Consider the following 15,085-nt stretch of genomic DNA (forward strand, 5'->3'; position numbering starts at 1 on the left):
GCGCCCAGACGCCTGGCCGATGGAGTCATGCGTGCGCGCAACGCCAAGGTCGTCCAGGTGCCGCGCTGGCGCAGGTAAACCCGAGCGGCCCGAAGCCCCCGCGGTCACGACGAACGTGCACCGAGGTCCCTGCCGGGATGATCCGCCCGGAGCCCGATCCTAACCGAGAAACGGGCAGATGTTAGGGGGGCAGGACCGCAGGCCACACGCTTGCTCTTGCTCGCACTGGAGCAGCGTTGAGCAATGGCAGCTTCGCTGTGACCACTAACTGTGAGCGAGGCCCTGGTCTCAGCCCTTGACGGGCAAAAAGGTGCCTCTCACGAGAACCCCCGAGCAAGACCGTTGTTCCGTCTGACAGAGGAAGGCACGAAGGCACAGAGGGATTAGAGGGAAACAATTGTATAGTTTGGTGGGCATACTATGTATGCCGTGAGCAATTTTAAAACGGTCCAATGTTTTTGAATTTAAGAAAAAGAAACGGAAGCAAACCCCTGGCGGTTATTTTCTCCCTTACCAGATATACATTCCTAAGAGCCCTATAAACACGAAGTAAAGAGATTGGGGAAGATAAGGAATGCACTGCGTATCTCAGGGCCTCGCAGCTCTGAAAGACGCGGCTAACAGCACTTTCCACCCATCTTCACCGCAGCCGCCCAGTTTCCATCGCCTCTGTTACTGTTGGCTGCGGGCGCTGGAACACTGACCAGTTCTCTGCCCCGCCTTATCCCTCAGACATTCCGTCTCAATCCTATATTTAAATGGATTCAAGGTTCACCCTAACCTATCCATTCCTAAATGCTTTATTTTTCTTTATTTTTGGTGGACTGCTCTCTTTTTCAAGTAGTTTTCTTAAAAAGGGCGATAGAGTACTTTAACATTTGATCTGTGTATGTGGTTTTTTATTTAAAAAATCTCTATACATAAGAAAAAACTGAGCGGGGTAAATATTCTAGAATGACACCTTCCTTCAAAAGGTAACAGAACCAGAAGGCAATTGGTTCACTGAGTTTTGACATAGGTTTCTGTGGGGAATCGGAATCCCATGTGATTTTTCCTTACCAAGTGATTTGATTTTTCTTGTTGGATGCCTTAAATTCTTTACCATTAAAGTACACTTTATATCCTTATCCGGGCTATGGCTCAGCGTCAATTATTCCACATCCCCCAGTATATAGTATTATCTTTCAGCTTATGAGTTCCATTCTTCTTAGTACAGTATCCCATTCATATCATATATCTGAATAAATTTCTTTCATTGGTTGGATTTTCTGCTTCAGAGTCACCATTTATCCTTATACTTGATCTTTTTCTTCAACACACATCTTCTTTCGATTTGCACTAACTCTGATTCTCTCAAAATATTCTGCTCATTGGTTTTTGTAGTTTACTGGATTTTAAAGTCACATTGTTTAGAATTTCAATTTTCCTAGCTCTGCAATTTCCTTTTTCATCTTATATTGTTGTTGAGCTATTTTGAGGACTCCATTCTTAATTGTTTTTTTCTGTAGAGTGAAACACATATAAGGAAGATAAATTTCCGTTACTTAGTTGTTTTCTTCCAGACTTGGTTCTTCATTTGCTTTTTGCATGCTATTTTCCTTGTTTTACACTCCCATCTCCCATGCTATAGCATGTTTGCATAACAGCCAAATTGTAATTTGTAACTTGCTTATCCTTAAAAGTTAACAACAGACCTTGTATTTGAGCTAATATATACAAGTGAACTCCTGAGACATGTCGGTCTTCCCTAGCTTGAGATTCCGTTTTTGGGCTGAATGTTGTTTCTGCCTTTTCTGTGACTGGAGGGTTTTCAAATGAGGGCAGAGGCGATGAGGGATTGTGGAACTCAGGTTGAGACTGAGTGTAGAGCTGACTGGGGGAAATCAGCCATCGCTTCAGAGATTCCTTGATATCCTCACCAGCCCACCTTTAAGGCTGTCAAGGGATTATCCCGAGCCTATGAGCTTCAGCTCATTGGCCCAGTTCGGCCCAGTACCCTAGAAGGTGGCAAACTTTCCTGTAAGATCCAGCACGGTGTGTAAAGCGTCTTTGGTGCTTCACAGAGACTTCACTGACTTCTTTCCTAATTGGGGGACATTTGTGAAAATTCTCAGCATTTGGTCTGATCATCTTTTCCCTCAGTATGTCCTGCAGCAGGAACTGGGAGGAATAAGGGGCGGGGGGAGGGGGGGTGGTGTAGACACACCACATATCAACAGAAACTTTTTTAAAAATTGAATTGAGAGGTGGGGGGAGAGGAAGGTTCTAGAACAGAAGTTGCAAACTCAAATCTCTATGAAGTGTAAAACAATGAGGAATGAAATGATGGTAAACTGAAAAAACATCCTTTGTGTAAGGAGCAGATGCTGTGCAGCTCAGGCCAACTGCTGCCATGTTGGAATTCAGGGCGGTGTTGCCAAATCTGTATAATCTTCCGGGAAGGCATGCTATCTAGTATTTCAATATAAAATTTCCTAATTTTGGAAGCATTACGGAAGCCAAATGAAGTATCCCTCACAGGCCAAACTGGAACCAAGGGTTACCAGTGTGATACCTATTACAGAGAACCACTCAGGAGAAATTCCACGGTTACTGTTTTTCTCTTCTAAGTATTTTGAGGTACAGTTTTGTTCTACAGACTCCTCAATGACTTCTTAAAATGACTTTAGAAATATAAAGCAGGAGGATTCATGCCAACATATTTACAATGTGATACATGCCAGGACCCAACACTCTCACGAACAGGTGTTGCTAAGGGCAGTGGCTATGGGATCAAGCTAAAATTAATACCATGTGAACAGAGAATCTATATGGATTATGACCACATTAACAAAATATGTAGAGCAAATATTTTTCAATTGATGCAGAAAAGGCATCTGACAAAATCCAACACCCATTCTCAGAAAGAAAGAAAAAAGAACTAGGAAAAAAATGAAGCTTCCTCAAGCTGATAATGGGTGTATTTGTTTCCTATGGTTGCTCCAGTAAATTAGCACAACTTTGTGGCTAAAACAAGAAAGTTACTCTCACAATTCTGGAGGCCAGGAGTCCGAAGCACCGTGTCCGTGAGGCTTCACTCCCTCTAGTGGCTCTGTTGGAAAATCCTACCTTGCCGCTTCCAGCTTTTGGTGGCTGGTGGTATTCTTTGGCCTCTTTGACTTCTGGCCACATCACTCTAACCTCTGCCTCCATTTTTACATAGTCTTCTCCTCTGTATGTGTCATGACTTTTCTCCTCTGTGTGTTTATCTTATAAGGAAACTTGTCATTGGATTTAGTTTGCACCTGAATAACTCGAGAGGATGTCCCCATCTCTAGATCCTTAACTTAAATACATTTGCAAAGATCCTTTATTCCAAATAAGGTAACATTCACAGTTTCAAGGATTAGGACATGGACATATATTTGGTTGGGTCATTCTTTCAACCCTTATACTGGGGAAAATCCCAGTCAGCTTTGTTGTAGAAATTGACAAGCAGATTCTAAATTTTATATAGAACTGAAAAGTGCCTAGGAGAGCAACAGTGAAAAAGAGGAACAAAATTGGAAGACTTACATTACCTGATTTTAAGGCCTAGTATAAAGCTACCATAATCAAGGCAGGATGATACTAGCATAAGAATGAATGGAACAGCCCTAGCCAGTTTGGCTCACTGGATAGAGCGACGGCCTGGGGACTGAAGAGTCCCGGGTTTGATTCCGATCAAGGACATGTACCTTGGTTGCAGGCACATCCCCAATAGGGGGTGTGCAGGAGGCAGCTGATTGATGTTCCTAACTCTCTATCCCTCTCCCTTCCTCTCTGTAAAAAATCAATAAAATATATTTTTTTAAAAAAGAATAAATGAAACAATATATTGAGCCCAGAAATAGACCCACATATATGATCTATTGATTTTTGACAAAGGTATCACAATTCCATTGGAAAAAAATAAATGGTGGGGGAGCTGGTCATCTATATAGAGGAAAAAAATAAACTTATACTTTACATCATGTACAAAAATTAAATCAAATTAGATCACAGACCTAAATAAGAAGCAAGAACTACAAAACTTCTAGAACTGCCCTGTCCAATATGGTAGCCACTAGCCATACCACTGAGAAACATGCTCCAGGATAAATTCAGGTTTCAAAGACTTCAATTAATAGAATGTGATAACTTTTTTAAAAAAATAAATTTTATTGGTTTTTTACATAGAGGAAGAGAGAGAGATAGAGAGTTAGAAACATTGATGAGAGAGAAACATCAATCAGCTGCCTCCTGCACATCCCCCACTGGGGACATGCCCGCAACCAAGGTACATGCCCTTGACCGGAATCGAACCTGGGACCCTTCAGTCTGCAGACCGATGCTCTATCCACCGAGCCAAACCGGTTTCGGCAAGAATGTGATAACTTTTATATTGACTGCATGTTGAAATGGTAATTTTTTTATATATTAGTTTAAATAAAATACATGATTTAAATTAATTTCAAATTTTTTATTTTTTTATTTTTTAGTGTAGCTACTAGGAAAAGCTACATACGTGGCCAGCATAATATGGGTGGGCAAAAGTAGATTTACAGTTGGGTGTACATAAAAGAGTTCATTCTTGTCTTACTAATTTATTGTATTATTTTCCACACGAACAACTGTAAACCTACTTTTGCACACACTGTATTTCTGATAGCATAGTTCTAGAAGAAAACCTAGGTATAGGTAAAGATTGCTTGGGTATGACATGAAGAGCAATGACCATAAAATAATAAATTGGTAATTGGATTTTTACCAAAAATAAAACCTTCTGTTCTCCAAAAGAAACCATTAAGGAATTGAAAAGTCAAGCTACATACTAGGATAAAAGTATTCACAATACATATATTTGACATAGGACTTGTTTCAGAATATTTAAAGAGCTCGTACAGCCCGGCCGGCATGGCTCAGTAGTTGAGCATCGACTTACGAATCAGTAGATCATAGTTCGATTCCCAATCAGGGCACATGCCCAGGTTGCAGGCTCGATTCCCAGTGTGGGGCGTGCAGGAGGCAGCTGGTCAATGATTCTCTCATCATTGATGTTTCTATCTCTCTTCCTCTCTGAAATCAATAAAAATATTTTTTTTTAAAAAAGAGCTCATACCGCTAAATAACATGATAAATAATGCAATAAAGATAGGCAAAGACTTCAAAAGACACTTCACCATAGGTGATATGAATGGCCAATAAGTCAATGAATGAGTGACACTCAGCACCATTCCCCAATGACTAATGCAAATTAAAATCACAATGCAAGACCACTACATATCCACTGGAATGGATAAGGTTTAAAAGATGGATAATGCCAAGTGTTGCCAACAATGTGGGAAAATTAGAACTCCCATACGTTACTGATGGGAATATAAAATAGCACAGCCACTCTGGAAAACAGAAGGTTTCTTATAGTGTGAAACATACGCTTACGCTATGACCCAACAACCCAACTCCTAGGTACTGACCCAAGAGATATAATAACATGTCTACACAAAGACTTACATACAAACACTCATATTAGCCCCAAACTGAAAACCACTCAAATGTCAGTATTAAAATGAGCAAACTTTTGACCATCTCATAGATTAATCTAAATATCATAATGCTGTGTAAAAGAAGCCGTACATAAAAGAAAACATACTATATGATTCCATTTATATGGGGGCGGGGGCGGAATCTATAGTGACAAAGAGTAGATCAGTGGTTCCCTGGAATGGATGGAGGGGGAGCATGAGGGAACTTTATAAGGTAATGGAAATATCCTATATCCTGATCATCGAAATGACTGCACAGATTCATATTTGTCACCAAACGATATACTTAAAATAAGTACATTTTGTGATATGCACACAAAACCTCGATGAAGTTCATTAAAATTTTTCTATTCTTACTTGCATGGAATGGAGAAAATAAATTATGAGACTTTTTATCTTCATCCACAGTTTGAATTAGAATTTACCTTCTGCTTTTTTGTTAACTTTCTCTTCTTTCCTTCCTTTCTCCCCCAATATCTCTCTCTCTCTCTCTCTCTCTCTCTCTCTCTCTCCCTCCCCCTCCCTCTCTCTCCCTCCCCCCCTGTCTCTCTCCCTCTCTCTCATCTGAAAGCAAAGCACAGTCCCTTCTGCTTAGCAGATGATCCTCTGCCAACATGGCCAAGCCTGCCCTCTGATATCCACTGCCCCCGCAGCCGCCTGACTCAGTTCCCCACTAAGCAGAATTTTTACTCATTGTTAACCAATTCACTTTTCACTTGCGATTGTTTAGGTGGCGCAGATAAAACTCAAACCCAAGTCTTTCCTCTGACTCCCAATCTGGTGTTTTTTCACAAGAGCTAAGTGCCAGCCCTGGGCAGCAATCACATTACACAGTTTACATTCTGCTTAACAGATTTCAACCATAACCACTTGGAAAAACCTTCTGGTGAATTCAACTCAAGCAATATTCACTGAGGGCCTAGGTTTAACGTGCTCTAACCAAAATATAAGGAGCGCTTTAAAACACACAAACCATCTTGCTCGGGCCTCAGGCTGGCCTCTCAATCTCCAGGTCCCTCCTCCGTTTTTAGAGAGGGTAATTCTTGGCTCATAGGATCCCTCCCCTCTTCCTGACTCTTGTTACTATCTTCAATGACTTCTCCATCCAGGTAATACTTCCTCAAAAAGGCCTCCCAGGAGAACAGCTTCTTTTTCCTAAAGAAAGACTTAATAATGTCCATATCTATCTTCAACCAACGTTTGGGGAACACAGTAAGCTCGCAAGGCGATGTTTGGGATATAGCTCCCCTGCAGACACTTTTTACATGATGTGGTCAAGTTCTCCTGTGATGTGCACATTGGAAAGTATTTAAATAATACATAATCATATACTATATATATTCAAAACAATCGTGTTGCTTTGCTATCCACCAAGGGTCAAGGTGGTAAGTAAGAAGATGTTAACGAGGATGGCCCATTGGTTTCAGCAGCTATATGCTTTCTGGTTTTTTTATTTTGTTTTTAGGAAAATTTACTAAAGCATTTCAAATTATACGAAGTGTGGGTATAATTTTTAAATTTTTAAGTAGAAAAATTCAGTGTCTAGCTTGCAATGAAAACACTACATCAAATGTAGGGGAAAGAAACCCCAAACTTTTGCCTTTTGTAGATAAGCAACCAGAACCTGCCAGAGGTGATTTAAAATAGAATCGGTGGCATCAATTTTCATGCCCGTTTCATGTGGCATGAAAGAAAAAGCAAGTTGACATTGGCTGACCAAATGCTGGCCTTTGGAGCGAAGAAATAAAAGCAGCACAAATGCAAAATATTGATATTCCATTTGTCATTCTGCTATAATTAAAATTTCATCACAAAATTCGACAGCAATAGGCTAGAAGATACAAGAAGAAAGGAAGGTGCTAGCTAGACGCTTTTCATAATTTAGGGGGACCAGCCACTCATTTGAAAGTCAAAGGATACGGCAGGCTGACTCCCTAGTCATGTCCTTCCCTTTCCAGGCCTCTGCCAAAACCGGGACATCAGAGGAGAGATGTGAGCAGTGGCTGAGAGCGTTCAATGGATTTTGAAAGATAAAAAGCAAATGCAGGAGTGCTGCCTGACTCTCAGCCGTGCCAGCGAGCAAGGAGTCCAAGTGCAGGGCTTTCAGTGTCAGCGGAAAGGCTTTATTTTGCATTCAGAGCAATGGGGTGACCGGGTCCCTCCTGGTACCCTCAGGAGTCAGGCAAGCATGCCTCCTCCACCCCAGAGGAAACCAGAGAGCCAATAGCTGAATAAACCGAACTGAAAAAGATGCAGGCTCAGACCCACAGGTGAGAGGATTAAAACAGGAGAATTACTGAACATCTAAAAACTGAACGAGGCCGACACAGATATGGGCAACCAATTTTCAGCAAAGGAGCCAAAAACGTACAATGGAGAAAGGAAAGCCCCTTCCGTAAATGGTGCTGGGAAAGCTGGAAAGCCACGTGCAAAAGAATGAAACTGCACGGAATCTGACACCATCACCCAAAATTAACTCAAAATGGGTTAAAGATTTGCCTCTAAGTCCTGAAACTCTCACAGAATTATTGGACGACATGAGCGCAATGGCAGCGGGCAGAAACAGAAAGGGGTAGCGGGACATTATGACCGTGAGGTTTGAGTGAGCCCACAACGCATGACACCGAAACTGAAGTCGAAAAGGGACTTCGTGTTCTGCATTCATTGAATGACACCACGGGATGGGGTAAGTTTCATTAGGAAACTTTTAGCAATTATTACTGTTCTTTTTGTGTTGCTATCCTAAGGTTTATTAATATGTTTTCTAAAATTATTCCATCTGTAGCTAGTCTTCAAGGTATGACACCCTCACTCTTTGTGTATCTTTCTAATTTCTTGTAGTTTGCTTTCCTGTTCTGCCATTCCAGGGACATTTTTGCAGAGAAAAAACAAACACACCAGTTCTATAGAAAATGGGGTCTGCTTTTTAATGATGTAGTAAGCATAGAGGAAGGATATAGAGAAATTCTAAACTGCCGTATTGTTTTCTCACCTGCCTACAGATGTCCAAAGGTTGTAATACATGGTAAACATGGAGGTCACTCCTGTGAGCTGTAACTCTGAGACAGGATCCAGTAGATTTCTGTCCCATTGTCATTGTAAAGTTCCTGACAGATTTATTTCACTCTGGCATGCCATCATAACAGTTGAGCTTTGCGGCAGTGGGAGTAATAAAATTCCACAAAGAAATGAAAGACTCTCAATGTCTGGATCATGCAGATTTTGTCCTTTGTGAAAGCAATTAGAAAGGTAAGGGGATCTACCTGTATATTGGTAGCATTCCGGGTGGTTTCCCAAGGTCAGATGGTCATGGAATCATAGAACTGAAAATTGAAAGATACCTGCTCTCTGGAAGGTAACTCAATCTTCCTCATTTACAGATGAGGCCATCAAGAGCCACAGGGGCTGATCAGGAAGAAATGGAAAGGACTAGGAGAAGGTAGAGTTGATCCAACTCTCCTGTCTCAATCAGATCTGGGGCTTTGAACCAGAGGTTTAGAATCACCCAAAGAAATTTTTAAAAGCCACATGTCCACAACAAGCCACAGACTGGGAGAAAATATTTGCAACTCACATATCTGATAAAGGACTTGTATTCAGATATACAAAGAGTACTTAAAGTGAAACAAGAAAATAATAAAACCAATTTTTTAAAATGGGAAAGGATCCAAACAGACCACTCATCAAAGGAGATATACAGATGGCACAAAAGCATATGAAAAGATGCTCAACATTATTTGTCATAAGGGAAATGCAAATTAAAACAACACGATGCCACCATAAATCTATTAGAATGGCAAAGATCCAAAATTCTGACAATACCAAATTCTGGCCAGGATGCAGAACAACAATTCATTTCTGGTGGGAATGCAAAAATGCAACAGCCACTTTGAAAGACAGTTTGGCACTTTATTTCCCAAGCTAAACACAGACACACCATTCCATCTAGCTATCACCCTTTTCGGTATTTACCAACTGACTAGAAAACTTATATCTACACAGAAACCTGCACGTAAGTATTTATAACTGCTATATTCCTAATCACCAAAAACTAGGAGCAACCAAGATAGCCTTCAATAAGATTAATGGATGAACAAACTAATGATACATCCATACTAGGAAATACTATTCAGCAATCAAAAGGAAAGAGTTACTAATTCATACAACCTGGAAGAATCTTAAATGCATATTGTTAAGTAAAAGGATACATTTTCAAAAGACTACAAACTGTATGATTCCATTCAGATAGCATTTGGAAAAGGCAACACTGTAGAGATAAAAAGCGGATTTATCCCTGGCCAGTGTGGCTCAGTTGGTTGGGCGACATCCCATGCACCAAAAGGTTGCCAGTTAAATTCCCAGTCAGAGCACATGGTCAGGTTGTGGGCTCAATCCCTGGTAAGGGGCGGGCAGGAGGCATCTGATCGATGTTTTGCTCTCACACATCAATGTTTCTCTCTCTCTCTCTCTCTCTCTCTCTCTCTCTCTCTCTCTCTCTTCCTCTCTTTCTGAAAATCAATAAAAATTTATTTTTAAAAAATGTATTAAATTCATCAGTTTTGGGAGAGAACAATGACTAGGGGAAGCCCAGGAGAATTTTCAGGACAGTGAAGCTATTCTGTATGGTAATACAGTAGTGGATACATAGCACAATGCATTTGACAAAACCCACAGAATTATACAGCATAAAAAGTAAATCGAAAACTTTAAAAAAAAAATCTACCAGGAGGTCATGTAATGCAGACTGTGACAAAACAATCTAACATTTACTAATGTATGTTAAAATCCCAATGAGGGGGGATCTGAGAAAAAAGGTGTTGACCTGAGTAACTTTAGAAGTGACCAAAGAAAAAAGGAACTGTACATAAGCAATGCACTCTAGTTGATAAAGTTGTTTCCCATGGGGGTACAAGTTAACAGGGCTGAAACTGCCATACATGCATACTAGAAATGAAAACAGTAAAATACATGGTGGGACCCAGCTTCCTCTCACTGTTGGAGATGGAAGTTACTAACAAGAAAGAAGGAAAGGCTAGACTAAGCCATGTATTATTGGGTTAGAGTCAAAGAACATCATTATGATTGCTGTTTACCTTAAGAACGACACAGATGGATACAGAAATAGTTCTAGATATGTGTCACGCACAGGTTCACATTTCCTAGCTCTGTTGAGAAGACCCAGATGCAATGACACCCCAGAGCAACAACACACCCAGTACTCAGATCTCTGTTTCTAATACCATTCTCCAATAACAAAGAGCAGGCCCCTTGGAGAAATTGCTAAATTCCAGGGCTGGGGTAGAGAATACACCAGATTGAATCTAGAGCACCTTGTAATGCCAGAAAGGAAGGACATGTTCAGAAACAACACAGTACTGGCGGCATGTCAAAGGAACGCAGGAGCTAACCTGAAAGAGTTCCCGATGACCAAGCCAAGGTATAAAGTAATAGCAGCATTTATACCAGCATGGACTCCTGTAAAGGATTAAAGTAATAAGAGAGAAATCCTGTGCAGAATTCCAAATAATCTGTGTAGATACTCTGCCCTCAAGAAGGTGAGCCATATCTAACCCCTCACCCCCCAGGTATGGGCTGCACACAGTGACTTCCTTCCCAAATGTACAATATGGAAAGTGTAATGCTACAGTGGGGAAACCTGACGGACACTACCTCAGCCAGGTGATCAAGGTGAACATAAACAAGTGATAAGTCATATTCACAGTATGTACGCTTTTCATTGACCTCTATGGTCTTCTTTCCAACAATTCCAGTTAACCATGAGAAAAAACATTACAGAAACTTAAATTGAGGAACTCTCCACAAACTATGTAACCAGGACTTTAGAAAACTGTCAAGATGATCTAAAAAGGGAAACTGTGAGATACTGTCACCCCCAAGAGATCCCTAGAGTCATGAGGACTAAGTGCAATGTGCTTTCCTGGGATCCTGGAACAGAAAAAAAGAATATTAGGGATAAAATATGAATAAAGTATGGAGTTTAGTTCATAAAATTATTATTAGCTCATTAATTGTGACAAACATACAATAGAAATGTAAGACATTAATAATGGGGGAAACTGGATGCAGGGTATCTGGGAACTATCTCTACTACCTTTGCAACTTTTTTGTAAGTCTAAAATGACTTTAAAAAGTGTATTAAAAAATAACCCCCCCACCCAAAAAAAATAAATAAAACCCACTTGCCCGAGCTCCACCTGAAGAGAGTTGGATTTGGTCAGTTTGGGAATGCTGCCATGAGTAGAAGCTAACAGGAACTCTTAAGTAATAGGCAAGTACTGAACAAATCCACCTCTCAAGAATTTCTCCAGTCTACCCAGCTCCTTATTATGCACCCAACTCAATCATTCATATATTTTATAAACACTTACAGAAGGCCTACCATGGCCCGGGGAATCTACAAGGTACTGTGACTCAAAAATTAAACCAGTTTTCTAAACATTGGTCACCAACTGTCAGTGGGTCATGAAATTGACCTAATGGGTCCTGACCAACATTTTTTTCCTAATGAAATGAAACGATAAAAAATATCTAAGTGCAATTTACATAACAAGATTTTGCTTTGGGATACTATTTTGAGTATGAGTGTGTTTGTCTTGGATTATGACCTAAAGTGAATCTCTTAATATAGGTTACAATAAAAACAAAACAACAACAACAAAAAACTTGAAAGCTACTTCATGAAGTTATGTTCCTGGCCCCAAGGGGCTTTTGCAGCAGAAAAGTAAATCTTGGAGAAATTTTTTTTTTCAACTATAGCATAATGAAACTATTTTCTATGATTCATACAAATAAATGTATAAATGCTCACCAGTTCACACAATCATAGCTGAATTAGCATCACTGCATATTTATAATTACTTATCACTCACTCTACCTGTTATTGACTAAATGTGTCCCCCTCCAAATTCATAGAGTAAAGCCTCAATCCTAAGTATAACTGTTTTTGCAAATAGGGTTTTTAGGGAGATAATTAAGGTTCAAAAAGGTCATAAAGCTAGGTCCCTAATAGGACTGTTGTTCTTATAGAAAGAGGAAGAGACACTGGAAATCTCTCTCTCCCCCACACCCACAGAAAAGAGGCCATGGAAGGACAGAGTGAGAACATAGCCATTTATAAGCAAAGAAGAGAGGTCTGACCGGACACCAACCCTGATAGCATCTTGATGTTGGACTTCTAGCCTCCAGACTATGAGAAAAATAAATTTCTGTTATTTAAGCCACCCAGACTATGGTATTTTGTGAGGGCAGCCCTAGCAGACAAATACACCACTAACCACCGAAAGGAATTTAAGGCAGCTAACTAGCTGAGATAGTCATCCAAGCTATGAAATTTAGGGGCCTAACAGTCCATTGCTGTACAAATTCTCTCTACAAATGGCCTAAAAAATGTCTCATGGTATATTTTTATAGAAATCCAAATGTCCATGATTTTCCAATAATTCAAGTATACTTAAGTTTCTGAGTGGCTTGCTAAGTTTATTTAGCTATTATTTCGAGTTAGACTATACATTTATTTCTAATCTCTAGATCACTTCCGCAAGCACAAGGTCAATTACCATTTAGGCCTTTGGATGTTCTGCAAACCACTGTAAGCAAGAGGATGGAAAATTTTCTAGCTAAAGATTGAAATGTTCTCAAACTCAACTAATTTTAATATACCCAGTCTTTCTGTATATTTATTTTCCCATTTAAGTTTGATTCAGCCTTTACAACTAGAACTTTCAGCAGTCAAATGTATATACAAAATCTTTACTATAGCAGGAAAATTTAATCTAATAAAATATTTTCTCTTAATTATATTCAATTATTATTTTTCTTTCCCTTTATTCTTGAAAATAAAATGTACTCTATATTCAACTAATTTTGTGTAATATATTAGGGTATACTTGTCCTTAAACAAAGAATTCAAGCTCTATACATTTCTCTCAATTTTGTTCTAAAAAATAAAGTCTCTTTTTAAAAAGAAAAAAAAAAGATTGAAATGTTCAATTTAAGATCTCCAGGTTGGGCCAATTCACCTTAGGCTCCCCAAACGCAAATTAAGAATATGAATAGAATGGTGTGAGGACAAAGTTTTCTTAAGAAGTGAAACCAAAGGATTCAGGATAAAAAGTGAAATTGTGAATGAGAGCTTCCTTTTTGTTTCTTCCACATTTTCCAGAAAAGAGGCTGGAGGGGGGGGGGGGGGGGGGGGAGAGAAAAGAGGACACGAGAATAAGCATTTTATTGTTCGGTAGGAATAGAGAAGTAGTTAATGGGTGAAACAGACAGGAGGGAATAAACGCAAAATGGGAGGGAATAAAAGGAAAACGGTCCAAATGGCAGCACTGCACTGCACTCCCACCGAGCTCCAGCATGAGCTGCACACACTGAAGAGGACCCAGGAAAGTCTCACATTCACATTGAGATTGTGCAATGGTTGGATTTACACCGAATAACCTCTTGCTCCCACAGATGAAAGCTTCTGTGAGTGTTCCGCTTCTGAAGTGAGGGCAGATGTTTCTCTGTACTGAGAAACACTTTGCTGTGCTTGGGAAATCTGAACCATGTTTGCTAAACTTACTTTTATACGTCCATTCTAATCACCTCAATGTCTCCAGTGTCGCTGAGATATGTACACACTCACATATAATGAGATCCTAAAGAAAGAATTTTGCTGCTGATCCCCAGTGGCCTCATATAATTCATTCTGATATGAGAATAAACAAATGCCTTACAGCATGTTAAGGAAGAATACGGAGAGGACAAGGAAATGTAAAGAATCAAAACCCCCAAAATGTACAAGTCTGTTCCTTTAAAGTCTCAGCGCTGGAAAGAATTCAATCAGTGGTTCATATGGTTCTTTATCATGTTTAATTATTACAATTTCGTGCTATAACCAAAGCAGAATTCCTTTGTGAAGTTAATTATTGAACTATATACAGTTACTGTATAAACCATTAACTTTTCAAAATCTTTACTTCTTTCGAATCCTCTAAAATTAACTGTTACTCTTGTAACTGTTCCAGAATTTATTAGTACAAAACACATCATATCTTCTAAATTGTATTTTTGAAGTCATGTCTCTGTAGTCTCCTGATGCAAATGTTCTATCTCAATTGCGGTGGCAGCTCTAAGGGTTAACACTTTTGTCAAAACTCAAGCTGCACATTGAGGTTGTTTGCATTTTATTGTTTGAAAATTACAACTCAACAGAGCCAATGGGGGGCGGGAGGGGGAGGGGAGACGCTACCATATGTTATGAGGATATAGAGGACAAAAAGAAAAAAGTGGGGGTTTAATTTTTTGTTCTTTTTTATCTTTTTTTTAAAATTTCTTTGGGGGTTTAATTTTAAAAAGAGAGACAGACCACTTTAGGAGGAAGAATTTAAAAGTGAGAAATAAAAATTCACAATTACATGCTAATTTTAGGGTGCCATTGTCATTTGAGCTGCACCTTCTCTATAGTGAAATACATAAAAGACAGCATTCCCTGATATCCTGATATCTGACAATAGAAGCGGGGGGGGGGGGGGGGGGGA

Source organism: Myotis davidii, unplaced genomic scaffold, assembly GCF_000327345.1.
Source record: "Myotis davidii unplaced genomic scaffold, ASM32734v1 scaffold292, whole genome shotgun sequence".
Lineage (NCBI taxonomy): Eukaryota > Metazoa > Chordata > Mammalia > Chiroptera > Vespertilionidae > Myotis > Myotis davidii.